At 45.6% G+C, this 27,215-nt stretch overlaps 1 protein-coding gene across 3 annotated transcripts in view; it reads left to right on the forward strand.

Annotated features, from left to right (window-relative positions):
• LOC143934347 (cdc42 effector protein 2-like) overlaps window positions 1–27,215 on the forward strand; it is a 63,391-nt gene that overhangs the window by 27,834 nt on the left and 8,342 nt on the right. Inside the window, exon 2 of one of the 3 annotated variants that reach the window (XM_077458111.1) lies at window positions 1,763–1,884. The exons of the other annotated variants lie outside the window; for them this stretch is intronic. The gene's annotated coding sequence lies outside the window, so the exon portion shown is untranslated. The remainder of the gene's footprint in view (window positions 1–1,762; window positions 1,885–27,215) is intronic. 3 annotated transcript variants of the gene reach the window in all.

The following is a 27,215-nucleotide window of genomic DNA, read 5'->3' on the forward strand; positions in this document are numbered from 1 at the left end:
ACACACTACTGACTAATACTCTTTCTCCGTAATGATTCTGTAGGATCAGTATCTTGCTATGGGAGAATGGTGTATAGAGTGCATCTGAATGGTTAAAGTTCTTGGCCTAATCCATCTGCTTGTCTTGTGCGCAGCCAATTTGGGGCTTGCTGGGGGTCTGAGGTGAGAGTTCAGCTCCTTCTCACAGTCTCCTGGAAGCATATTTCCTATTAACCCATCAATCACTAGAGGCCACTAGACAAACAAGAGGCCACCCTTTTGGGCAGCCACGGAGGCAGTAGCTAGATCCTTTCAGCTATTTAATCATCTACTGGAAAGTCCAGTAGGAAGCAGGAAGTGTTTGTTTACTTCTGTCTATATGTACAACAGAGCATTTCCAGTAAAGCCTATTTACAGACTTGAGGAAGTTTTGTCAATAAATGAAGTATACACATAATATATATCACAAAGTTTTCTATGCTCTTTTTCTTCTGTCTCTGATAGATTTCCGTACATGTCCTTCGATGTCTGCAAACACATTCTCCTCAGTTATGAATATGGTTTAAGTTTTGTTTTTTGGATAACTGAAGACAGATTTTCCTAGCCAATAACATCTTTTGTGTCTTTTTAGTACCAGATCCATTCAGTAGTAATGGTAAAGGGTAGCAGCTCAGGTCTAGAACTGTCAGTTTGGATGCCAGTAGCAAACACAAATTCATTAGTCCTTTTCTCTGCAGCTGCACTGGACAGTGAATAAAGGGAAGCGCTCTGAGGCTTCCTGTTCATTAAGTATACATAGTTTACTATGCTTTAGTGATGAATAGACCCAGGAGTGGTACTGATCGCTCACTGTGTTCACTTAGGAAAGGAAGGGGTGGGTAAATATGACATATTTACCGTTCCCCTCCCTTCTCTCCATCCTGAAACCAATCCCTCTGTGTTCATGCAGAAGCTTTCGGCAGGAGAGGAGAGGACGGAAGCCAGAAACACTGTGGGGGAGATGGACACACAGGGGGGCCTGACAGCAGGTAGGTGGAAGGGGGCGCAGATCCAAGAATCAATTACTCTGCAGCACAGCTGGAGGGAGAAAAAAGAATAGAAGTCGGCAGCACTGCAGAGAGATCCACAAGTGTCAGCAATGAGGCAGTACAGCTGGACAGGTGCCCGGGCCCCTTTTGAACTGATGGGGTCCTCGCCTGGGCCCAGTACAGGAAGCCCGGCTGTACTACATTATCAGCGTCCCCGGAATGTATCTAATACCTAGCAAAACCTACTAATGTCAACAGGAGCAATTGATGAGGCAATAAGACTTCTTTAAATTTCTTATTGCTTTCCCAAAATGTTTGTTATCTTTTTTTCTGATTTATTCTTTAACACAGTACAGCATTCTGTCATGTTTATTTTGAATCAAATCAGACCAGTGATGCAAGCTAGTGGCTTACTGTAGAGTACTGCACACTCTTGTTTTGAATTAGCCCATATATACATGATTGCAGGAATGTGATGTCAAAGTTATGTTGTACCTAAGAAACAGTCATTTTCTGATCATTCTAAGTATTGTATGTGAGCAAAATGATGACACAGCAGAGTACTGGAATAAATGCATGGATATATAGTAAGGACTCTCACTGCACAGTCATGGTTTATTTCTGGCTGTAGAATCTGCTGATACTGCAAAGTGACTAATCTCCTCTGTCTATATATACAGTACATACGTTGTTGTTGACATGAATAGTATCCCGGCTGTGACCTCTACCAGGTATAATCCACTATCTCATTTTAGGTGCGGCCAGACAAGCGCGTGACACCTCAGTCAGGTGGAAGTACAGCTCATTCATTTAGCTCAAGAGATCAAAAGGTCTTTACACCTACAAGAAATTTCTTGGTTTTGGGTGGATGCTAGAGGTTTGAAACCCTGACTTTCTTTTCATAGCTATTTGTTGTTGTCTAATGCCGCGTACACACGGTCGGAATTTAGGCCAGCAAAAGACAGATGAGAGCTTTTCGTGTGACCGTGTGTATGCTCCATCGGAATTTTGCTGGCCGAATTTCCGCCAGCAAAAGATTGAGAGTAGGTTCTCAATTTTTTAGACGGAAAAAGTTTCTCTTGGAAATTCCGATCGTGTGTATGCAATTCTGATGCGCAAAAGCTCACGTATGCTCAGATTCAACTACGAGACGAAAGCTATTGGCTACTGGCTATCTTCCTTTTTCTAGTCCCGTCGTACGTGTTGTACGTCACCGCGTCGGAATTTGGTGTGACCATGTGTATGCAATACAGCTTGATCGAAATCCCATCGGAATTCCGTCGGGAAAACCATCAGAGCTTTTTCCGTCCAAAATTCCGATCGTGTTTTCGCAGCATTAGAATTATTTGTGCTGTTTTGGGTATGGAAGTTTTTCCACCAAAGATTGTTTTTTGTTGACACCTAAGCCTAACCCTTAACTTTAAAGAGGAAGTAAACCCTGATGGGTTTACTTCCTCTTTTTTTCCCTGCAAAGGTAAAGCATAATGGACTACTATGCATCGCATAGTAGCTCATTATGTGTCACTTACCTGACACAGGAGCCAGCGAAGTCGCCGCTGTCACCTGTAGTCCGCCGCATCCATCTTGGTTGTGGCGTCTCTCGCAGCTCCGACGAATGACAGCGGAGAAGCCGCGATGACGTCACTCCCGCGCATGCGCACGGGAGTCGCGTCTCGGAGCTCCGACGCTGCCATTCGCCGGAGCCGCGATGACGTCACTCCCGCGCATGCGCACGGGAGTAGACAAATTTGGCAAATCCATTCTTGGACTTGCCGCATTTAGTGCGCCTGCGCGCCGCTGTCTACGGCGCATGCGCCGTAGACAGCGGTGCCCATTTTCGGGCAAATATCTCCTAAACCATATAGGTTTAGGAGATATTACTTGGACCTACAGGTAAGCCTTAATCTAGGCTTACCTGTAGGTCAAAGTTGTTTGGAAGGGTTTACTTCCATTTTAATAGAAACCTAATCCTTCAAGTGGAACTAAACCCATCAATGTAATGGTTTCCCAAAACAGTTATATTCAAGGCATGCTGTGAATAACTGTCACAAATGCTTGTGCTTTCAACTGAACTGTCAAGCCATCAAAGGGCTAATGTCATAACTCATGGTATGTACAGAACCACAGCTACTGCAGATCAAATAGAGGCTTAGATGGCAGCTTCCTTGATTGTAAATGATAGAGTTTAGATTCGCTTTACCTTAACGTTTAGGCTACATTGACACTAATGTAGCGCTATCCCCACAGGAGCTGCTTGGTAGATTGGGTTCTCTGTTCTTTTGCTGCAACTCTGTGAACAACATAGACCCCTCTGACACATTAGGTTGAACGAAAGTTGCTTCAAACCCTTATAGGAACACCAGTATGCATACATTTCTCCCAGCTGTGATTCAGTACCAGAAAATAAACACCAGACTGGCTAATGGTAAATTAACTCATTGTATTGTAACGGGTTTAGATAAATGGCAGTATGTACATAAATAAGCAAATAGAGAAATAGGTCAACCACAGTTCACTAAACAACATGATCACTAGGTTATAACAGTTTAAAATGGAGTTATATATGTTTGAATTGTTCTTTACCCGATAAAGATTAATCTATAAATCAGCAATTAAAGTGATTGTAAAGTCTTGTTTAAAAAACAAACAAACAAAATAAAAAATGTTATACTTACCTCCTCTGTGCAGTTGGTTTTACACAGAACAGCCCGGATCCTTCTCTTCTCGGGTCCCTCTTCGCTGCTCCTGGCCCCTCCCTCCTGTCAAGTGCCCCCACAGCAAGCAGCTTGCTATGGGGGCACCCGAGCCGAGTCACAGCTCCCTGTGTACATTTAGACACAGAGCCCCACCCCTTTCTATTCTAATTGGCTAACCGACTTTGACAGCCGTGGGAGCCAATGGCGCAACTGCTGTGCCTCAGACAATCAGGAGGAGAGTCCTGGAAGGCTAAGACAACCGTAGACATTGCTGGAGAGAGATGGGGCTCAGGTAAGTAATTAGAAGGTGTTGGGGAGGCTGCTACACACAGGAGGTTTTTTATGTTAACCACTTCCCTACCTGCCCAAAGATATATGACGTCCGCAGATGGGGCCTCCCATCCTGGGTGGGCGGCAAATGACGTTCTCGGCTTTCCAGCGGTATAGGGGGAGCGCGCCGCATCAGCGCAGAGCCGCTGCGTGCGCCCGGTGGCCGCGATTACCGCCAGGCACTGGCGATCGCTTGTTACCGAGCAGGACCATGGATCTGTGTGTGTAAACACACAGATCCACGTCCTTTAAGGGGAGAGGAGGCTGATCGTGTTTTCCTTGTATATAGGGACACCGATTGGTCTGTTCCCCAAGTCAGTCCCCTCCCCCTACAGTTAGAATCACCCCCTAGGTAACACATTTAACCCCTTGATCGCCCCTACTGTTAACTCCTTCCCTGCGAGTGACATTAATACAGTAATTTTTTATAGCACTGATCGCTGTATAAATGTGAATGGTCCCAAAACAGTGACAAAAGTGTCCGATATGTCCACCGCAAAGTCACAATAAAAATTGCAGATCAACGCCATTACTAGTAAAAATAAATAATAATAATAAAAATTGCCATAAATCTATCCCCTATTTTGTAGGCGCTATAAATTTTGCGCAAATTAATCAATATACGTTTATTGCTATTTTTTAACAAAAATATGTAGAAGAATACATATCAGTCTGAACTGAGAATAATTTTTTTTTTTAAATGGGATATTTATTATAGCAAAAAGTAAAAAATATTGTGTTTTTTGTTTTTTTCAAACTTGTCACTCTTCTTTTGTTTATAGCGCAAAAAATAAAAACCGCACAGGTGATCAAATACCACCAAAAGCTCTATTTGTGGGGGAAAAAAATATGGGTAAAGTGTTGCATGACCGCACAATTGTCATTTAAAATCTTACAGCGCTGAAAACTGAAAATTGGCCTGGGCAGGAAGGGGGTGAAAATGCCCTGTATTGAAATGGTTGCATGCATTAAGATAAAAAAAAAACCTCTGCCTTTACAACTCCTTTACCAATGGCACAGATAACAGTAATGCCAATGGTGATCAATACTGCAAATACTTTTCTGTGACCAGTAGGTTATGCTGCTTAGAGTGCACTCTGTATGAATTGTTAGTCCTTGTACACACGGTCAGAGAATCCGTCGGAATGTGTCCTATCGGAACGTGTTGTCGGATAATCCGACTGTGTGTGGTATGCATCGGAGTGATTCCGTCGGAATATCCGTCGGACCCAATTTTCCAACGCATGCTCAGATCAAATTCCTACACCAAAGCTATTGGCTACTAGCCTGAATGTAGTCCCGTCGTAACGAAATAACGCCATCACGTTCTGAATGATCGGATTTTCCGACAACTTGGGCCGACCGTGTGTATGCAACAGTTTCAGACACAATCCGTCGGACAAAATCCATCGGACAAAATCCAACGGATTTGGTTGGCAGAATGTCCGACCGTGTGTACAGGAGCTTAGGCTTATGCTGTGTACACACGCCCGGACTTTCCAGCAGAAAAGGTCCGACGGTCTTCCCGACGAAGTTTCGACGGAGTTACAATGGACTGCCGAACGAACGGACTTGCCCACACACGAATGGACCAAAGTCCTTTTGTTTTGAACGTGATGACGTACGACGGGACTAGAAAAGGAAGTTCAATAGCCAGTAGCCAATAGCTGCCTTAGCGTCGTATTTGGTCCGTCGGACCAGCATGCAGACGAACGGTTTTCCCGATAGAAATTGATTCAGTCGGACAGATTTGAAACATTTTCTATTTCTAGGTCCGTCAGAAATTAAAAAAAAAAAAGTCAGATGAAGCCCGCAAGCGATCGTAATATCAGACAGAATGATTCAGTTGGACCTTTTCTGGAAAGTTCGGTCGTGTGTACGCGGCATAAGACCCAGACCTTCCAACAGAAGTACCTCTTACTTTGGACAACAAGTACAGTGCCTTGCAAAAGTATTCACCCCCCCTCCCTTGGCATTTTTCGTGTTTTGTTGCCTTACAACCTGGAATTAACATGAATTGTTTGAGAATTTGCATAATTTTATTTACAGAACATGCCCACAACTTCGAAGATTTTTTTAAATTTTATTTTATTGTGAAGCAAACAACAAATAGGACAAAATAACAGAAAAAAGTCAGTGTGCAGTACTATTCACCCCCCCCCCCCCCCAAGTCAATACTTTGTAGAGCCACCTTTTGCGGCTATCACAGCTCCAAGTTGGATTAAATAAGTCTCTATGAGCTTGCCACATCTTACACTGGGATTTTTGCCCATCCCTCCTTGCAAAACTGCTCCAGCTCCTTCAAGTTGGATGGTTTGCGCTTGTGAACAGCAATCTTTAAGTCTGACCACAGATTTTCTATTGAATTGAGGTCTGGGCATTGACTAGGCCATTCCAAAACGTTTACGTGTTTCAGTTTAAACCACTCAAGTGTTACTTTAGCAGTGTGTTTGGGGTCATTGTCCGGCTGGAAGGTGAACCTCTGTCCTAGCCTCAAATCACACACAGGCCGCGTACACACGCGGGGACTGTTCGCCCAACTTTGTCCGCTGAACAGTGTTTGGGCGGACAGTCCGCTCGTGTGTGGGCTTTCAGCGGACAGTTTCAGCGGACAGTTTGACGGACAAGGTTTTTCGGAATTTCCGAAAAACTGTCCGCTGAAACCTTGTTTCAGCGAACAGTCCGCTCGTGTGTAGGCTTGTTCGTCAAACAAAGTTGCGCGCATGCTCAGAAAGGATTTTCACGCCGAAAGTTATAATGCAGTGTATAGGACGTCGTATTTTTCGTCCCGTCGTACGTGCCATTCACGTCATCGCGCACGGTTTCAGCAAACTGTTCGTCCGTCGTGTGTGGCCATGTCCGTCCATGCTAATTTTGAGCGGACTGTTTGCCGAAACTGTTTGACGGACAAAGTTGGGCGAACAGTCCCCGCGTGTGTACGCGGCCACAGAGTGGTACAGGTTTTGCTCAAGAATATCCCTGTATTTAGCACCATCCATCTTTCCCTCAACTCTGACCAGTTTCCCAGTCCTTGGGTTTGCGCCAGACATAGCATTTTCTTTGATGGCCAAAAAGTTTAATTTTAGTCTCATCAGACCAGAGCACCTTCCTCCATACAAATGGATGAAACCATGTGAGCTGCCAAAACTATAAGCTACCGTAGACTAGGGATGAGCTTCGCGTGAATACCGAACGTTATGGGCCGTTCGTGCCAATTTCGTGTGCCGCTCACGGCCCACAATGCACTGCGCCATCGCAGTGCATTGCTGGCTCATGATTGGCCAAGCATGCACTGTGACCCCGCATGCTTGGCCAATCACAGCGCCGGCAGCGAGGAGAGCCATGATTGGCCACAGGCAGGATGCCTGTGGCCAATCATAGCTCAGGCTGTGTAGTATACGCCCCACACTATATAAGGCCGCCAGCGCGGCGGCCTTGTGTAGTGTGTTGGCGTCTGTAGGAGTTAGTGGGTGTTCTGTGTACCTTCAACACAGTATACACCGTTCGTTATCGGCCGATTTTGCGTTCTTGCTCTACTGTAGTGCAGTATACACCATTATATCCACCTATATAGCTAGCTATCTTGCTCTTTTTAAATAGAGCTTGCAGTCAGCTGTAGGAGATTGTGCATGCTGTCTGCGTGCCCTGACCGCAGAATACACCGCTATATCCACCTATATAGCTAGCTATCTTGCTCTTTTTAAATAGAGCTTGCAGTCAGCTGTAGGAGATTGTGCGTGCTGTCTGCGTGCCCTAACCGCAGAATACACCGCTATATCCACCTATATAGCTAGCTATATTGCTCCTTTTTAAATAGAGCTTGCAGTCAGCTGTAGGAGATTGTGCGTGCCCTGACCGCAGAATACACTGCTATATCCACCTATATAGCTAGCTATATTGCTCTTTTTAAATAGAGCTTGCAGTCAGCTGTAGGAGATTGTGCGTGCTGTCTGCATGCCCTGACCACAGAATACACCGTTATATCCACCTATATAGCTAGCTATCTTGCTCTTTTTAAATAGAGCTTGCAGTCAGCTGTAGGAGATTGTGCGTGCTGTCTGCGTGCCCTGACCGCAGAATACACCATTATATCCACCTATGTAGCTAGCTATCTTTCTCTTTTTAAATAGAGCTTGCAGTCAGCAGTAGGAGATTGTGCGTGCTGTCTGCGTGCCCTGACCGCAGAATACACCGCTATATCCACCTATATAGCTAGCTATATTGCTCTTTTTAAATAGAGTTTGCAGTCAGCTGTAGGAGATTGTGCGTGCTGTCTGCGTGCCCTGACCTCAGTATACACCGTTATATCCACCTACATAGCTCTTCTCTAATTGAGCCATCTGCTATCTGCAGGAGTGGGTGTTGTGTGTGCCTCCAGCACAATATACACTACCCAATTGCTGGTTTTCCCATCTCCCTTCAGGCCATTATAAATATGAGGGCTCCTGCGCTGTATATAGAAATTGGAAAATGAGGTTCTATCCTAATAGGTGCAGCAAACACTTTATGAGTTGGCTCTCATTTAAATATAGATAAGTAAAAAATTGTGTTGCGCTCCTAAATAGAACTCAGCAGCTACTAAATACTCAATCTGTATCTTAAAAAAGATATCAAAAATATAATAATGTAAATAATAAAAACTAAAAAACACAGTGCAGACGTGCTTAATATATCTAAAATAATGATGTCAGGAAAAAAATAAAAATATAACAAAGTGCATATGTGCATAGCATATCAAAATATTAAAACTTAAAGGTGATATACAAGTATTTAAATATTTAAATATTTACAGCAATAGTGCTGTGATAAAATGTATAATATAGAGTGATAAAGTGCATATAACAGAAAACTTCAAGACCGATTGGGTTTAATCAAGGTGACCCATAGATAGACCAATCGTGAAAAATGTGGTGAAATATCACAACCAAGTAAACATAGTGTAGTTGTGTGTTCACAGTGCCAAGCCAACTCTCTCCGTTAGGTGATTTCCACGTGTTAGTGCTGGCCACACCAGGTAATTATCTTACTGCTGTAAGGTATACAGCGAAATAGCCTTTAATGGGGAACACTTGGATTCAGGAGATGGACAAGAGGAACTTCACACTTCTCTAGCGTCACCGTCATCCATCAAATTCCTCCGTGGATTTGAAAACAATTTCAAGGTACTTTAGTCAGCAACAACACATCCAGCCTGTTCGATTAGCTAGGGTAACTGGAAGGCCAGCAAGGAGAGGCAGACAGGCACAAGCCGATAAAAGATGGCAAGCAGGCTCTGTGTCTAGAGACAACAGTGCTGGTCGTGGACGTGGTGCATCGTCATCATCAGCACGTGGCCATGGGACACGCTTGTCCTTTTCGGCAGCTGGACATGTTGAGCCGCAACATGCCGAAGACTTGGTAGAGTGGATGACCAAGCCCTCTTCATCCTCCTCATCCTCTCTCACCCAGGCTCAGGGTAATAGCAAAGCAGCTGCCAACGCATCGTCTTCCCTCCTCTCAATGTCATCATCAGTGACTCCTTCCCTAGACCCACCACGTCCTCCTGAGGAGTCTCCTGAACTCTTTGAGCACAGTGTTGGGTACATGCTCCAGGAGGATGCCCAGTGTTTTGTAGGCTCTGATGATGATACTCAGCTAGAGCAAGGCAGTAGCGTGAGCGCAGAGAGAGGGGATGCTCAAGAAGGACAGCAATCTGGCAGTCATGTTCCACAGCCTGCAGCATACTGCCAGGTTTGCTCCAGCGATGAAGAGGGAGGGGATGATGAGGACACTGACTCCACGTGGGTGCCTGGTAGGAGAGAGGAGGAGGAGGAGGAGGAGGAAGCACATGTCCAACGAGGCAGGATGCCCTCCGGGGGCCAGCTTAGGGGCAGCACACCGACTGAATCACACCGCAGAGCTCCGCCTGTGCAGGGCGCTGCCTCTGCACGTTATTCTAAAAGTTCTTTGGTGTGGGCCTTTTTTGAGACGAGTGCATCAGATCGCACTGCTGCTATTTGCAACATATGTCTCAAGCGTATCTCGCGTGGCCAAAACATCAGCCGCTTGGGCACCACATGCTTGACCAGACATATGTTGACCTGCCATGCAGCTCGTTGGCAAGTGTACCTTTAAAGACCCACACCAAAGAACAAAGCAGACCTCTCCTTGCTCCTCATCAGCTGGGATCTCCAACCCCACTAGACCTTCAGTCCTCTCTGAAACCTGCTCTGAGAGGAATGAAGGTGTAGAATTAGGTGTGTCACAGCCAAATGCTTCCGGGCACTCTGCTAGTAGTACACCCACGTCTGATTATAGCAGGCAAATGTCCCTGCCCCAGCTGCTGGACTGCCGAAAGAAGTTCACTCCCAGCCATACACATGCCCAGCAGTTGAAAGCTAGCTTGGCTAAATTGCTAGCACTTCAACTGCTGCCTTTTCAGTTGGTAGACTTGGCCCCCTTCCGTGAGTTTGTACAATGTGCGGTTCCTCAGTGGCAGGTCCCCAAATGCCACTTTTTCTCACGGAAGGCGATTCCGGCTCTCTACCAGCATGTGGAAGGCAATGTCCTTGCCTCGGTGGACAGGGCGGTCAGCGGTAAGGTGCATATTACCACTGACTCATGGTCCAGCAGGCATGGACAGGGACGTTACCTGTCTTTCACGGCCCATTGGGTCACTCTTCTGGCAGCTGGGAAGGATGCAGGACAAGGTGCAGTAGTATTGGAGGTTGTTCCGCCACCACGCCTCCAAAATGCTACTATTGGTTGTGACACACCTCTCTCCTCCACCCCCTTCTCTTCTTTTTCCTCCATGGCCTCTTCCAGTGCTCTGTCCTCAGAACCAGCGGTGCTCCGTAGGCGTTCCAGGGGCTACGCAAGTACGCAGGCAAAACGATGCCATGCCGTGCTTGCGCTGGTTTGTTTGGGGGACAGGAGCCACACTGGGGCAGATGTTTTGTCAGCTCTGCAGGGGCAGGCCGAGAGGTGGTTGACGCCATGCCAGCTTAAGCCAGGAATGGTGGTTTGCGACAATGGCACCAACCTCCTCTCCGCCCTCCGACAGGGACAACTGACCCATGTGCCCTGTGTAGCTCACGTCCTTAACCTGGTGGTGCAGCGGTTCTTGGGCAGGTACCCAGGCTTACAGGATGTCCTGAAGCAGGCCAGGAAAGTCTGTGTGCATTTCCGCCGATCATTTAATGCCTGTGCTCAGCTGGCTGAGCTCCAAAAGGAGTTGAACCTGCCCAAGAACGTCCTTATATGTGACATGCCCACCAGGTGGAACTCAACGTTGGCCATGCTGCAGCGGCTGCACATGCAGCAGAGGGCCATCAATGAGTACCTGTGAGACTACGGCACCAGGACAGGGTCAGGGGAGCTCGTTTTTTTCTCACCACGCCAGTGGGGCATGATCAGGGAGGCATGCACTGTCCTGTCACCATTTGAGAAGGCCACAAGGATGGTGAGCAGTGACAGTGCATGCATCAGTGACACTGTACCTCTTGTCCACCTCTTGGAGCAAACGCTGCGTGGAATAATGGACAGGGCACTTGAGGCAGAACAGAGGCAGGAAGAGGAGGACTTCCTTGCCTCTCAAGGCCCCCTTTATCCAGACAGTGTTCCTGCTGTGCCACCCATCACACAGGAAGAGGATAATTGTGTCAGCATGGAGGTGGAGGCTGGCACTCAGCATCAGCAGCAGCAGCAGTCTTGTAGGGATGATTTATAGTCCCAAGAAACCCGTGGACTTGTACGTGGCTGGGAGGAGGTAGCTGTGGATCTTGTTGTCCTTAGTGACCCAGAGGACTCCGGACCGAATGCCTCAGCTAACCTACGCTGCATGGCCTCCCTGATCCTGCAAAGCCTGCGTAAGGATCCTCGTATTCTTCGGATCAAGGAGAGGGACCATTACTGGCTGGCCACTCTCCTTGATCCACGGTACAAGGGTAATGTTGCTGACCTTATCTTACAGTAGCAGAGGGAGCAGAGGATGAGACATCTCCGGGAGGCCTTGCAGAAAGGTCTGTGCAACGTGTTTCCAGAGACTGGGAGGTTACAAACTCCTGGTCCTGGAAAACGTGTTTCTGAGGCATCGGTCAGAAGGAGCGGTGGAGAAGGTGGCCGTCTGACCGATGCGTTCAGACAATTTTTTAGTCCGCAGCCCCAAGGTATGATCGGTTCCAGCAACCATCGCCAGCGTCTGATTTACATGGTGCAGGAATACCTAGGGGCAAGGTCAGACTTGGACACCTTCCCCACCGAAAATCCTCTGGCTTACTGGGTCTTGAGGATGGATCACTGGCCAGAGCTTGCACAGTATGCAATTGAGCTACTGGCCTGTCCTGCATCCAGCGTTCTTTCGGGAACGTACCTTCAGTGCTGCTGGTGGCTTTGTTACCAATCACAGGGTGCGCCTGTCCACCGACTCAGTTGGTCGACTGACCTTCATCAAGATGAATCAGTCTTGGATCACCCACAGCTACCAAGCACCTGAAGCTGATGTAACCGAATAATTTTTTTTAAAATATCACATGCCTTCAAGACTGCCTATGCTGATGCTGAGTGACTGTCCTGTTATGTTGATTGTCTATCCTCTTCCTCCTCCGCTGATATGTTAGAAGAACATTTTTGGTTCTGGGTGATGCCACCAGCCCAATTTTTCAGCCCCTGTTTAACAGGGGCGTTTAATTACAATTTTCGATGCAATGATTTGCAGCAGGGCTCATTCCTGCACCACAACTAGAGTATATGGGAGAGGTTGCAGTGTTGTGGCACCAGCACCAGTGCCAGCAGCCCAATTTTTCTGCCCCTGTTTAACAGGGGCATTTATTTACAATTTTTGATGCAATGCTTTGTAGCAGGGCTCCTTCCTGCACCACAACTAGAGTATATGGGAGAGTTTGCAGTGTCGTGGCACCAGCACTAGTGCCTAGGGCCCAGTTTTTCAGCCCCTGTTTAACAGGGGCATTTAATTACAATTTTTGATGCAATGCTTTGTAGCAGGGCTCATTCCTGCACCACAACTAGAGTATATGGGAGAGGTTGCAGTGTTGTGGCACCAGCACCAGTGCCTAAGGTCCTATTTTTCAGCCCCTGTTTAACAGGGGCGTTTAATTACAATTTTTGATGCAATGCTTTGCAGCCGGGCTCATTCCTGCACTACAACTAGAGTATATGGGAGAGGTTGCAGTGTCGTGGTACCAGCACCAGTGCCTAAGGCCCAATTTTTCAGCCCCTGTTTAACAGGGGCATGTAATTACAATTCTTGATATAATATTTCACAGCAGGGCCTGCTCCAGTGCCCACCGAGAGTAACTGTGAGGACTTATAGTGTTGTGGCACCAGCACCACAACCACCAAAGGTCAATTTTTCTACCACTGTTCAACAATGGCATGTAATTACAATTCTTGATATAATCGTTCACAGCAGGGCGCTCCAGTGCCCAGCAAGAGTCACTTTGAGGGCTTACAATGTTGTGGCAACACCAACACCTTGTTCCGCCATTTCTGCAGAGCATATAGGGCAGGCCCCTACTTTCAAACATCCAACTTACAAACGTCTCCTACTTGCAAATGGAAGGAGACAACAGGAAGTGAGATGAAAAAAGACGGACGGCAAAACAAATTATACAGGGGTGATAACCCTTCCCTATGTTTTCCAAAAAGCTTAAAAATAGATTTTTTGACTGGAGCTACACTTTAAAAATGTACCAGTTGAAAATTACAAACAGATTCTACTTAACACAACAAACCTACACAGTCCCTGTCTTGTTTGCACCACCTGTATACTGCTGTTCTGAGTAGATAGGGCCTGGGGGCCACACGTATTTCCTTTTTTTAATATGGGTACGGGGTTCCCCTTAATATCCGTACAAGACCCAAAGGGGCTGGTAATGGGCAGGGAGGGCTACCCATGCCATTTTTCTCAATGATTTTCATCCATATTGCCGGAATCAGATATAACATTAAAACCGCAAGCAGTTTTAAATGGTGTTATTTCCGTTAAACGTCATTTTGTGCTGGGACTGTTCTAAACACGGTTAAACACGTGGCACTTCACAGGCATACTATAGACACCCCCCATGCATGATATTTAAAGGAATATTTCACTTTTTTTTTTCACTTTAATCGTCATTAAAATCAGTGCTCCCGCCAAAACGGCCATTTTTAAAAACATTTTAGGCATTGACCCATGTCCCCTGGGGCAGGAGCCAGGTCCCCAAACCCTTTTTAGGACAGTATCTTGCATATTAGCCATTAAAATTAGCACTTTTAATTTCGAACGTTCGAGTCCCATAGACTTCAATGGGGTTCTAAAGTTCGTACGAATTTTGGGTCCGTTCGAAAGTTCTGCTGCGAACCGAACCGGGGGGTGTTCGGCTCATCCCTACCGTAGACTAAAAATTGAGAACAGCTGCCTGCACTTCCCACACTTCCCCACAATGTGAAAAAAACTATAGTATTTATACTGTGCCGCGCTACTAATACTCATCAATGAATAAAACCTGTGCTATACAACAATATGGATATAATGCGTAACATACATTTTGGGAGTCTCCCACATGCCTTTTCGCAAACTCATTTTGTTTTTTTGCTGAAAGTAATGGCTTTCTTCTGGCCATTCTGCCATAAAGCCCAACTCTATGGAGTATATGGCTTATTGTTGTCCTATGTACAGATACTCCAGTCTCTGCTGTGGAACTCTACAGCTCCTCCGGGGTTACCTTGGGTCTCTGTGCTGCCTCTCTGATTAATGCCCTCCTTGCCCGATCTGTGAGTTTTGGTTTGTAGCCGTCTCTTGGCAGGTTTGCTGCTGTGCCATGTTCTTTGGTTAGATTTGATGGTGTTCCTAGGGATCATCAAAGATTTGGATATTTTTTTAATAACCTAACCCTAACTTGTACTTCTCAACAACATTGTCCCCTACTTGTTTGGAGAGTTCCTTGGTCTTCATGGCAGTGTTTGGTTCGTGGTACCTCTTGCTTAGGTGTTGCAGCCTCTGGGGCCTTTCAAAAAGGTGTGTATATGTAATGACAGATCTTGTGACACTTAGCCCCTGTACACACAGTCAGAGATTTCGACAACCAAATCCGTCGGATTTTGTCCATCGGATTTTGTCCGTCGGATCTTGTCCAAAACTGTTGCATACACACGGTCGGACTAAGTTGTCGAAAAATCCGATCATTCAGAACGTGATGACGTAATTTCGTTACGATGGGACTACGTTCAGGGTAGTAGCCAATAGCTTTGATGTAGGAATTTGATCTGAGCATGCGTGGCACTTGGTCCGATCAAAATTCTCTACACATGATCGGAGTATGTCCGATCGAACCAGTTGGTCAGGAAATATTTCCAACATGTTGGAAAATTGGGTCCGACGGATATTCCGACGGAATCAGTCCGATGCATACCACACACAGTCGGATTATCCGACAACACGGTCCGATAGGACACATTCTGACGGATTCTCAGACCGTTTGTACAAGGGCTTAGATTGCACACAGGTGGACATCATTTCACTAATTATGTGACTTCTGAAGGTAATTGGTTGCACCAGAGCTTTTTATGGGCTTCATAACAAAGGGGGTGAATATATACGTACATGCCAATTATCCGTTTTTTATTTCTGAAAAATAGTTTTATGTATATATTTTTCAAATTTTACTTCATCAACTTAGACTATTGTGTTCTGATACATCACATATAATTCAGATTTAAAAAAAACATTGAACTAAAGCTGCAATGTAACAAAATCGGTAAAAAGCCAAGGGGGTGAATACTTTTGCAAGTGAATATTACATTTTTTTAATTTTTACTTTTGCACTGTAAATACTATAGAACAGCTATCTTTAGGATATCGTCATTTGTCCTAATTCTTCAGTCAAATCGTTTTTTTTTTTTAAATCAGAAACGTTTTTATTGCATATACACATATAAAGAACAAACAACAACAATCCAGTGTGCCACAAAAAAGCAACAAACAATATACAGATAGTTGCATAACAATGAAAACATTGAATCAAGTATCTCATAGTCAGTGGCTCCTTCTTTAGCCAAGCTCCTGGCTATACTAGGGTTTGGTTTATTTGAACACAGGAGTAATTATTTGGCAAGTATAAACACACTTAATGCTTCCCAGATTAGGTTCTCCTGCTTTCTAAATGTACTTACTAATGCATTCAGTGTATCTAAGCACAGAATTCTATATTCTCTAAACACAGCTAAACTGAATACACCTAAATGGAGCCATGGTGTTCCCATTGGCCGTACCTGACTCACCTGTGAAACCTGCAATCTTCTTAATTGAGCAGCATACACACCAACCCCTTACCCTATACCTGTAAATGAAATGAAGGGGTGGGGGGGGGGGCAGCTGCGGACCCATGAAGGAGGGCCCAAATGGGACATGGATCCATGCCTTACCCTGGTAAAAGCACCTCCTGCACAGTGCACATACACGGGCAAGGAACATAGCTAACCTTTCGATTGCCCCTGATGTAAATTCCTTCCCAGCCAGCGTCATTAGTACAGTGACAGTGCATATTTTTAGCACTGATTACTCTATATGCCCTTGTACACACGGTCAGACATTCCGATGGAAAATGTCCGATCGGACCGTGTTGTCGGATAATCCGACCGTGTGTGGGCTTCATCTGACTTTTTCCATCAGAATGTCCGACCAACAAAGTTTGAGAGCTGGATATGAAAATTTTCCGACAACGTGATCCGATCGGACTTTGTCCGAACGTTTGTAGAGAATTCCGATCGGACAAAGTGCCACGCATGCTCAGATCAAATTCCTAGACCATAGCTATTGGCTACTAGCCTGAACGTTGTCCCGTCGTAACTAAATAACGTCATCACGTTCCGAACGATCGGATTTTCCGACAACTTTGTCCGACTGTGTGTGTGCAACACCAGTTTCGGACAAAATCCGTCGGACAAAATCCGACGGATTTTGTTGTCAGAATGTCCGACCATGTGTACAAGGGCTTAGTGTCACTGGTTCCCATAAAAGTGTCAGTTAATGTCCGATTTGTCCACCACAATATCGCATTAGCATCGATCACTGTATTAGTGTCGCTAGCTCCCAAAAAGGTGACAAAAGTGTTAATGTCTGATTTGTCCACCGCAATATCTCAGTCCCGCTATAAGTCGCTGATTGCCACCATTACTAGTGAAAAAAATAAAATTCCATAGTGTGTAGATGCTATAACTTTTGCACAAACTGATCAATATACACTTATTGCAATTTTTTTAACAAAAATATGTAGCAGAATACATAATGGCCTAAATTGATGAAGAAATTTGATGTTATAAATTTATTTTATTGGATACATTTTATAGCAGAAAGTAAAACATTATTATTATTTTTTTTTTCAAAATTGCCGGTCTTTTTTTGTTTATAGCACAGAAAAAAAAAAATTCAGAGATGATCAAATACCACCAAAAGAAAGCTCTATTTGTGAGAAAAAAAGCACATCGATTTTATTTGGGTACGGTGTTGTGCGACCGCACAATTGTCAGTTAAAATAACGCAATGCCATATTGCAAAAAATGGCCTGGCCATGAAGGGGGTTAAATCTTCCGGAGCTGAAGTGGTTAAGAATTCTGCGATAAATGCATGTATTTAATTGCCAGTGTAAATGATGACTAGAGCTGAACAGCAGGCAAACTCGTACATTAAGGATGTTAGTTATATGCACCACATAATATGTTTTCATAGACATTCACCCCTGAAAATCATGGTGATGCTACTCACCCAAATGATGGGTGGCTGGATGACAATAGGAAAACTAGTCTGATGTTCTTCCTCCTAAAGCCCCATACACACTATTAGATTTTCTGCAGGAGAGGAGAGCCCAGGAATGACTTCTTCAGTGTCCTGCAGGTTTATAGTTCCATCAGCAGGATGAGGAGGTGACAAATCTCCCATACACACTTTTATATTCCTCCTAAAGCCCCATACACACTATTAGATTTTCTGTAGATTTTTGTCTTCAGATTTACCAAAACCATATAATATGAGGTCAATCCTTAGGAGTTTCAATTTGTATGCAATCAGACGGCTTGCACTACATGGTTTTGGTAAATCTGAAGACAAAAATCTACAGAAAATCTAATAGTGTGTATGGGGCTTTAGGAGGAATATAAAAGTGTGTATGGGAGATTTGTCACCTCCTCATCCTGCTGATGGAACTATAAACCTGCAGGACACTGAAGAAGTCATTCCTGGGCTCTCCTCTCCTGTAAGCGTGTTTACAGGGTTAGACTGACTTCGCTGTGAAATGTATTAGAGCCCTGATTGTCTCACTCTGTTTTCCAGCCTGAAAGCTCCTGTGCATGTAATTAACCGCTTGCGGACCAGCCGCCGTAATTTTACTGCATCAGGTTGGCTCTGCTGCGAAATCACGTTATACTACGTGATATTGTGGGGCTTGCACAGCAGGAGCACTCGTGAGTGCCCGCCGCAAACGCCGTGAGTCGGATCGCGGGTCCCGTGGACTCAATGTCCGCAGGTATACCTGCGATTGTCTCGCGGAGAGGAAGAACGGGCAGATGCTAATGTAAACAAGCATCTCCCTATTCTGCCTAATGACAATGCCACTGATCAGTGCTCCCTGTGATCGGGAGCATGATCAGTGATGCAATGTCGAATCGCAAAAAGTGCTCTGGTCTTTGGCCAGCCAAATCCTCCGGGGCTGAAGTGGTTAAATGACCATAATGGACTGATTGATTTTCGCAAGCAGTATTTCAAATATTAAAAGCTTTGTCTGTGGGGTTGCACATTTATGTCACCAGTCCATATATTGTAAAACACCCTTTCTCAACAAGAGAAACCAGTGAAATAACTTTGAGGTATGAGGGAACCCCTGCTAAAAATGATTACACCTACAGGTCATGATACATTAGCATGATCAGTAAGTTGTTAAATGTTTTAAATATAAAAAAAATGGCATAACCAGAGCAGAATACTTTAGAACGCTCCACTCCTCTTTTCAATTAGATGAAATAAATAATAATTGGCTAGAAATGTAACACAGACTATGAAAATGTTAGTGTCCCCTTACACTAGCTGTCAGTAGAAAAGTGCCTATTTACATTTTATTGTGATTTTAATTTTGAAATTAAATTTTTATTTTTATAAATTTACATGATTTTGTCCCCTCTTGTACCAATACATTCTGATATAATTTGGTATTTTTTGTGGTTATAAAGTGAATATAAATCGTGAAATAAAGTGGTGCAAATTATTTTTTAATAATTAATAATAGCTGCTATCAATAACAAGTGTTCTCACTTCACTTAAAAGGTGCACAAAAAACCATCAATAATGATAAAAGTGTAACTAAAAATGTAAATGAATAAATGGTAATCATAATAATATGTTTATTGATAACCATTTTTAGTTACACTGTTATCATTATTGATATTTTTATTTTTTTATAGCACAGCACTGTTTATTTATTATTTGCACCTTTTTTGTGGTTATACTTACATTGGGGGTCAATGGAAACATGGCCATCACATTGAAGGTCCGTGGAGAAAATACCCTTTATTGATAATCAGTTTAGAAGTGACCCTACATTGGAAATGTCCCTTTTATATGGATGGTCATTGTAGGCCTGAGATTAATCTGCTATTGCCCACAGCTCAAGGAACCCCTGGTAACTTCTTAGGGAACCTTAGGGTGCAACATAACCCTGGTTAAAGAGGACGTAAACCCTAATGGGTTTACGTCCTCTTTGTTTCCCTGCAAAGGTAAAGCATAATGGGCTACTATGCATCGCATAGTAGTCCATTATGTGTCACTTACCTGACACAGGAGCCAGCGATGTCACCGCTGTCCCCTCTTCCACAGAGCGTCCATCTTCTTTCCGGGTATCGTGGCTCCGGCGCTGTGATTGGCCGAAGCTGCGATTACGTCACTCCCGCGCATGTGCACGGGAGCCACCACTCAGTGCACCTTTGCGCTGCTGTCTACGGTGCATGCACCGTAGACAGCTGTGCCTGTCTTTTTGCAAATATCACCTAAACCGTGTAGGTTTAGGAGATATTTCTTGGACCAACAGGGAAGCCTTAATATAGGCATACCTGTAAGTCAAAGTGGTCTGTAAGGGTTTACAACCACTTTGAGAAAGCCTAATGTTAAAAAAAAGATGTTGACTATAGTTAATAATTGAGTAGATGTGATGAGCTCAGGTGTCCTCCAAACTCATCTCTAGCCAAACTCCGAACTTTCTCTAATGAGCTGGGTCAGTTCTGCCTAGGGTTTCCACCTTTTCTTCAAGCCAAACCCAAACACTTTAGTGGCCAGGGACACCTTTGGGTGCCCCCAAGGAGAGTAGTAATACGGTGTGCATAGTGTGCCTCAGCAAACAGTGAGTGTGGCAAAATGTATCTTGCTGACATCATCACCCTGCCCCACAGTGATTCTAAACCTGACCCCAGATAGCCACCACAGCTCCTGAACAGCAACAGATTTCTGTGTGACTATCTTGGTTACTCGAGGAGCCACAATCTGAATGTGTCCAGGTTTCAGTCTACCTGACCCTAGTTCTGATCCGCAGCTCATGTAAACTAAGAGGTGAACCAAGGTGGAAATAACCTGACCTGCAGTTCATTGGAATAAAAAAAAAAGTGCAAGTTCAGAGGATGTCTAGAGTTTGGAAGATGTCAAAGTTCATCTCTATTGAGAAGTTTGCTTTGATTTTCTAGCGAATTTCAGAAATATGATGGAGTGTGGTAGCCATGGGCAGCAGCACTCTTAATAAAGGATACAAATGCAGCACTTATTCTATATCGTTTATATTAGGAGGTTTGGGAAGGTAGAGGGAAGCCATTTTGGAGCCACATTAGGCAAGGAGGGAGGAGGTGAAGCCTGTAATAGGATCAGAGCTCGGAGGTGCAGCTCAGGAGACCATCGTTAGCATGGCTACATTTTATTTTATGTCAGAGGAAATGCGAGGTTGCAGCAGATGAGATAATTAGATAACGCTCTATACATGACCACCTGGACAAATGCATTTAAAGAGCTCCGGGCAGAAATATGGTCAGAAATGTATCCCGGCTTCTCATTAATGGAAGGAGGCATCTGGGAGGTTAGTGCTATCTGATATAATCTATGAGATCAGCTCTGCAGCCATCTGCTGGGAGTAGCCATGTCTGATATAAGAAGGGGGATCCGGGAAAGAATGGTACGGCTGTCCTCATCACCCCTGTCCCTGGATTCGTGATATTTTCATCTCTTCACAAAGCTCTGTGCATCTAATTGCCCCTTCTGTCTTTGCAGAGTCTGGCCAGGTAACTGATCCATATTTCTTAATCTATAACATGACCTGTCCTTGCTTCTAAGTAATCATGTATTCCTCAAATCCTAAAGCTGAACACTATGCGGATACAAAGGCACAGGTTAATGCATCTCTGTGATGATTTATACATCATTAAATTTATTTTTCCTAAATGTAAGCACTGTAAGTACCCGAATTGGACCTGATCTCAGCCTCTTATAGCTCCTGAAGCATCACAAGGAGTCAATCAGATGTGCTGAAGTGTGGAAGGAGCGTGCTAAGAGGCGGAAGTGTAAGAGAGATGAGCTTATCTCTGTGCTGCTTCTTCTTTCCCAGCCACAGTGTTGGGGGGTGGGAAGGAGACCTGTAAGTGAAAGTGAAACTGCAGCAGAAAAAGATCAGGTCCTCTCCCCTACCCGACAGGGCTTTGTTGTGTGGTAGAGCTGTGTTAGGCTGGATTCACACCTAGGCATTTTTTAGTGCTTTTTGCATTTTGCTGATTTGCACTACAGAACGTGTTCCATAGGAAACCATGATAAATGGACTGTAGTGCAAATCTGCAAAATTCAAAAAGCACTAAAAATGCATAGGTGTGAATTCAGCATAACAAGGCATGCCGTGAATGATAACGGTTACTTTTGCTTGTGGTCTGAAGACATCAAATGGCTGGTGTCATAGCAGAACACATACATTCCAAGTCTCTAGAGCTGTTTAACCTGCAAATAAATGTGTATTCCTGTCCTGAGATTTTTGCTGGATTCACACCTATGCATTTTTAGTGCTTTTTGCATTTTGGAGATTTGCACTACACTCCATTTACCATGGTTTCCTATGGAATGTGTTCTGTAGTGATAAATGATAAATGGACTGTAGTGCAAAGCAGCAAAATGCAAAAAGCCCTAAAACTGCATAGGTGTGAATCCAGCCTTAAACAGGTAAATCATTGTGTTTAGTTCACATTAACAGACCAAGCTTTATAGGAAAAATGGCAATTTGAGGGTTGGGACAAACCCTTTACCACTGACGGGTGCTTACAATGATCAGCTTTTAGTCATTTATATAAAACCTTTAACACAAAAGGGGAAAAAAAAACTGTTGCTGTAACAGCTTATAAAGTGTTAGCTGAGTCTAAGGCAGGACATACAGTACATGAAGAATTTTTTTTGTTCAACCAGCAGGCTTAACAAAAAAAATGAACTGATTTTTCCATCCACATATTCAATGTGGATGGGGGGACACACTCCCGCTGAGCTATTGTATTCTTCCAGCATGGAACCTTCCCCGCTGGCAGAATACAACGTTCAGTGTTGCCAGCTATAGCCAGCGGCACTGATCGTTTGGGAAAAGCCTGCAGGCTGGTTGTACACAAGTCCATCGATAAATTGACTTGGATACAACCAGCTAGCCCATGCATCCATCAGATTTCGGCCAATCCCTGCTGAACCAGGTGAATTTCTGGTACAATGTCTTTATTTACATATAAAGGGAAACCAGATAACAAATTCCTACACAGGGGATATAAGTGTAGCACTAACCCCCGAAGGAGCTGCTGGTTAGATTTGGGCTTACCGTTACCTTCTGTCTTCCTTGTTGCACGTTTAGGGGTGTCCTGTGGTAATGGCCCAGTAACTCGAGAGACCGACAACAGATCCACTTGAATGTATTTTATTTGCAAAACGTAGACAATGAACAGTCTCTTAAATTGGGATCAAAGGGTTGGAAAGGGAATTCAAGTACTCTTAAGCCCCATACACACTATCAGATTATCTGCTGAGTTTTTCCTTCAGATTTACCAAAACCATGTAGTAGAAGGGCCTGCCTGATTGCATACACATTGAAACTCCTAAGGTTTGTCCTCATATTATATGGTTTTGGTAAATGTGAAGGAAAAACTCAGCAGATAATCTGATAGTGTGTATGGGGCTTTAGTGTCAAAGTCAAAATGTTGAAGAACTTGCGTACTTTGACTGCATCCAGAGAATAGCCATTCGCAACTGGATGATCACTCAGGTTGGGCAGTCCCTCTCTCACAAGGCCCAGCAGCCAACAAGGTGCTTACTCAGGAATAGGGATGAGCTTCGTGTTCGAGTCGAACGTAAGTTCGACTCGAACATTGGTCGTTCGTGCGTTCGCCGAATTCCGAACGTTTGGGCCGTTCGCGGCAAAATTCGTGTGGCCCACAATGCACTGCGATGGCGCAATGCATTGCTGGCTCACGATTGGCCAAGCATGCACTGTGACCCCGCATGCTTGGCCAATCGCAGCGCCAGCAGCGAGGAGAGCCATGGTTGGCCACAGGCATCCTGCCTGTGGCCAATCATAGCTCAGGCTGTGTAGTGCACGCCCCACACTATATAAGGCCGCCTTTGAGGCGGCCTCGTGTAGTGTGTTAGTTAGCATCTGAAGCAGTGGGTGTTCTGTGTACCTTCAACACAGTTACACACCAATCGTTTTTGGCTGATTTACTATCTTGCTCTTGTGTAGTGGTTACTGTCTGTGCCCTGACCGCAGTATACACCACTATATTCACCTCACCTATATAGCTAGTGATCTAGCTTTAATAATAGAGCTTGCAGTCAGTAGTGTTAGTGCGTGCTGTCTGCGTGCTCTGTACCCAGTACATACCACTATATCCACCTACATAGCTCTTCTCTATTTGAGCCCAATTGCCATCTGCAGGAGTTATTGGAAGTTGTGTGTGCTTCCAGCACAGCACAGCACAGTATACATCTGTATATACCCCTTTAACTCTGCTGTTTTCTGGTTATTGTCTGCGTGCCCTGACCGCAGTATACACCGTGATATTCACCTCACCTATATAGCTAGTGGTCCATCTTTAACAATAGAGCTTGCAGTCAGTAGTGTCACTCAGGAGATAGTGCGTGCTGTCTGCGTGCTCTGTACCCAGTACATACCGCTATAATCCACCTACATAGCTGTTCTCTATTTGGGCCCTATTGTCATCTGCAGGAGTTATTGGAAGTTGTGTGTGCTTCCAGCACAGCACAGCACAGTATACATCTGTATATACCCCTTTAACTCTGCTGTTTTCTGGTTATTGTCTGCGTGCCCTGACCGCAGTATACACCGTGATATTCACCTCACCTATATAGCTAGTGGTCTATCTTTAACAATAGCGCTTGCAGTCAGTAGTGTCACTCAGGAGATAGTGCGTGCTCTGTACCCAGTACATACCGCTATAATCCACCTACATAGCTGTTCTCTATTTGGGCCCAATTGTCATCTCCAGGAGTTATTGGAAGTTGTGTGTGCTTCCAGCACAGCACAGTACAGTATACATCTGTATATACCCCTTTAACTCTGCTGTTTTCTGGTTATTGTCTGCGTGCCCTGACCGCAGTATACACCGTGATATTCACCTCACCTATATAGCTAGTGGTCCATCTTTAACAATAGCGCTTGCAGTCAGTAGTGTCACTCAGGAGATAGTGCGTGCTGTCTGCGTGCTCTGTACCCAGTACATACCGCTATAATCTACCTACATAGCTGTTCTCTATTTGGGCCCAATTGTCATCTGCAGGAGTTATTGGAAGTTGTGTGTGCTTCCAGCACAGCACAGTATACATCTGTATATACCCCTTTAACTCTGCTGTTCTATAAAAAAGGCATCTGCAGGAGTTAGTGGGTGTTGTGTGCCTACAGCACAATATAAACTACCCAACTACTGTTTTACCCAACTCCCTTCAGGCCATTACCATGTCTGGAAGGCCAGCAAGGAGAGGCAGACAGGCGCGAGCCGATAAAAGAGGGCAAGCAGGCTCTGTGTCTAGAGACAACAGTGCTGGTCGTGGACGCGGTGCATTGTCATCAGCACGTGGCCATGGGACATGCTTGTCCTTCTTTTCTGCAGCTGGACATGTTGAACCGCAACATGCCAACGACTTGGTAGAGTGGATGACCAAGCCCTCTTCATCCTCCTCATCCTCTCTCACCCAGTCTCAGGGTAGTAGCAAAGCAGCTGCCAACGCATCGTCTTCCCTCCTCTCAATGTCATCATCAGTGACTCCTTCCCTAGACCCACCACGTCCTCCTGAGGAGTCTCCTGAACTCTTTGAGCACAGTGTTGGGTACATGCTCCAGGAGGATGCCCAGTGTTTGGTGGGCTCTGATGATGACACTCAGCTAGAGGAAGGCAGTAGCGTGAGCGCAGAGAGAGAGGATGCTCAAGAAGCACAGCAATCTGGCAGTCATGTTCCACAAGCTGCAGCATACTGCCAGGTTTGCTACAGCGATGAAGAGGGAGGGGATGATGAGGGCACTGACTCCACGTGGGTGCCTGGAAGGAGGGAGGAGGAGGAGGAGGAGGAGGAGGAGGCACATGTCCAACGAGGCAGGATGCCCTCCGGGGGCCAGCTTAGGGGCAGCACACCGACTGAATCACACCGCAGAGCTCCGCCTGCGCAGAGCGCTTCCTCTGCGCGTTATTCTAAAAGTTCTTTGGTGTGGGCCTTTTTTGAGACGAGTGCATCAGATCGCACCGCTGCTATTTGCAACATATGTCTCAAGCGTATCTCACGTGGCCAAAACATCAGCCGTTTGGGCACCACATGCTTGACCAGACATATGTTGACCTGCCATGCAGCTCGTTGGCAAGCGTACCTCAAAGACCCACACCAAAGAACAAAGCGGACCTCTCCTTGCTCCTCATCAGCTGGCATCTCCAACCCCACTAGACCTTCAGTCCTCTCTGAAACCTGCTCTGAGAGGAATGAAGGTGTAGAATTAGGTGTGTCACAGCCAAGTGCTTCCGGGAACTCTGCTAGTGGTACATCCACGTCTGATTATAGCAGGCAAATGTCCCTGCCCCAGCTGCTGGACCGGCGGAAGAAATTTACTCCCAGCCATCCACATGCCCAGCGGTTGAATGCTAGCTTGGCTAAATTGCTAGCACTTCAACTGCTGCCTTTTCAGTTGGTAGACTCGGCCCCCTTCCGTGAGTTTGTACAATGTGCGGTTCCTCAGTGGCAGGTCCCCAAACGCCACTTTTTCTCACGGAAGGCGATTCCGGCTCTCTACCGGCATGTGGAAGGCAATGTCCTTGCCTCGCTGGACAGGGCGGTCAGCGGTAAGGTGCATATTACCGCTGACTCATGGTCCAGCAGGCATGGACAGGGACGTTACCTGTCTTTCACGGCCCATTGGGTCACTCTTCTGGCAGCTGGGAAGGATGCAGGACAAGGTGCAGTAGTGTTGGAGGTTGTTCCGCCACCACGCCTCCAAAATGCTACTATTGGTTGTGACACACCTCTCTCCTCCACCCCCTCCTCTTCTTCTTCCTCCATGGCCTCTTCCAGTGCTCTGTCCTCAGAACCAGCGGTGCTCCGTAGGCGTTCCAGGGGCTACGCAAGTACGCAGGCAAAACGATGCCATGCCGTGCTTGCGCTGGTTTGTTTGGGGGACAGGAGCCACACTGGGGCGGATGTTTTGTCAGCTCTGCAGGGGCAGGCCGAGAGGTGGTTGACGCCACGCCAGCTTAAGCCAGGAATGGTGGTTTGCGACAATGGCACCAACCTCCTCTCCGCCCTCCGACAGGGACAACTGACCCATGTGCCCTGTGTAGCTCACGTCCTTAACCTGGTGGTGCAGCGGTTCTTGGGCAGGTACCCCGGCTTACATGATGTCCTGAAGCAGGCCAGGAAAGTCTGTGTGCATTTCCGCCGATCATTTAATGCCTGTGCTCGGCTGGCTGAGCTCCAAAAGGAGTTGAACCTGCCCAAGAACCGCCTTATATGTGACATGCCCACCAGATGGAACTCAACATTGGCCATGCTGCAGCGGCTGCACACCCAGCAGAGGGCCATCAATGAGTACCTGTGCGACTACGGCACCAGGACAGGGTCAGGGGAGCTTGGTTTTTTCTCACCACGCCAGTGGGGCATGATCAGGGATGC

Source organism: Lithobates pipiens, unplaced genomic scaffold (assembly GCF_037356315.1).
Source record: "Lithobates pipiens isolate NorthernLeopardFrog02 unplaced genomic scaffold, aLitPip1_a1.2 Scaffold_1, whole genome shotgun sequence".
Lineage (NCBI taxonomy): Eukaryota > Metazoa > Chordata > Amphibia > Anura > Ranidae > Lithobates > Lithobates pipiens.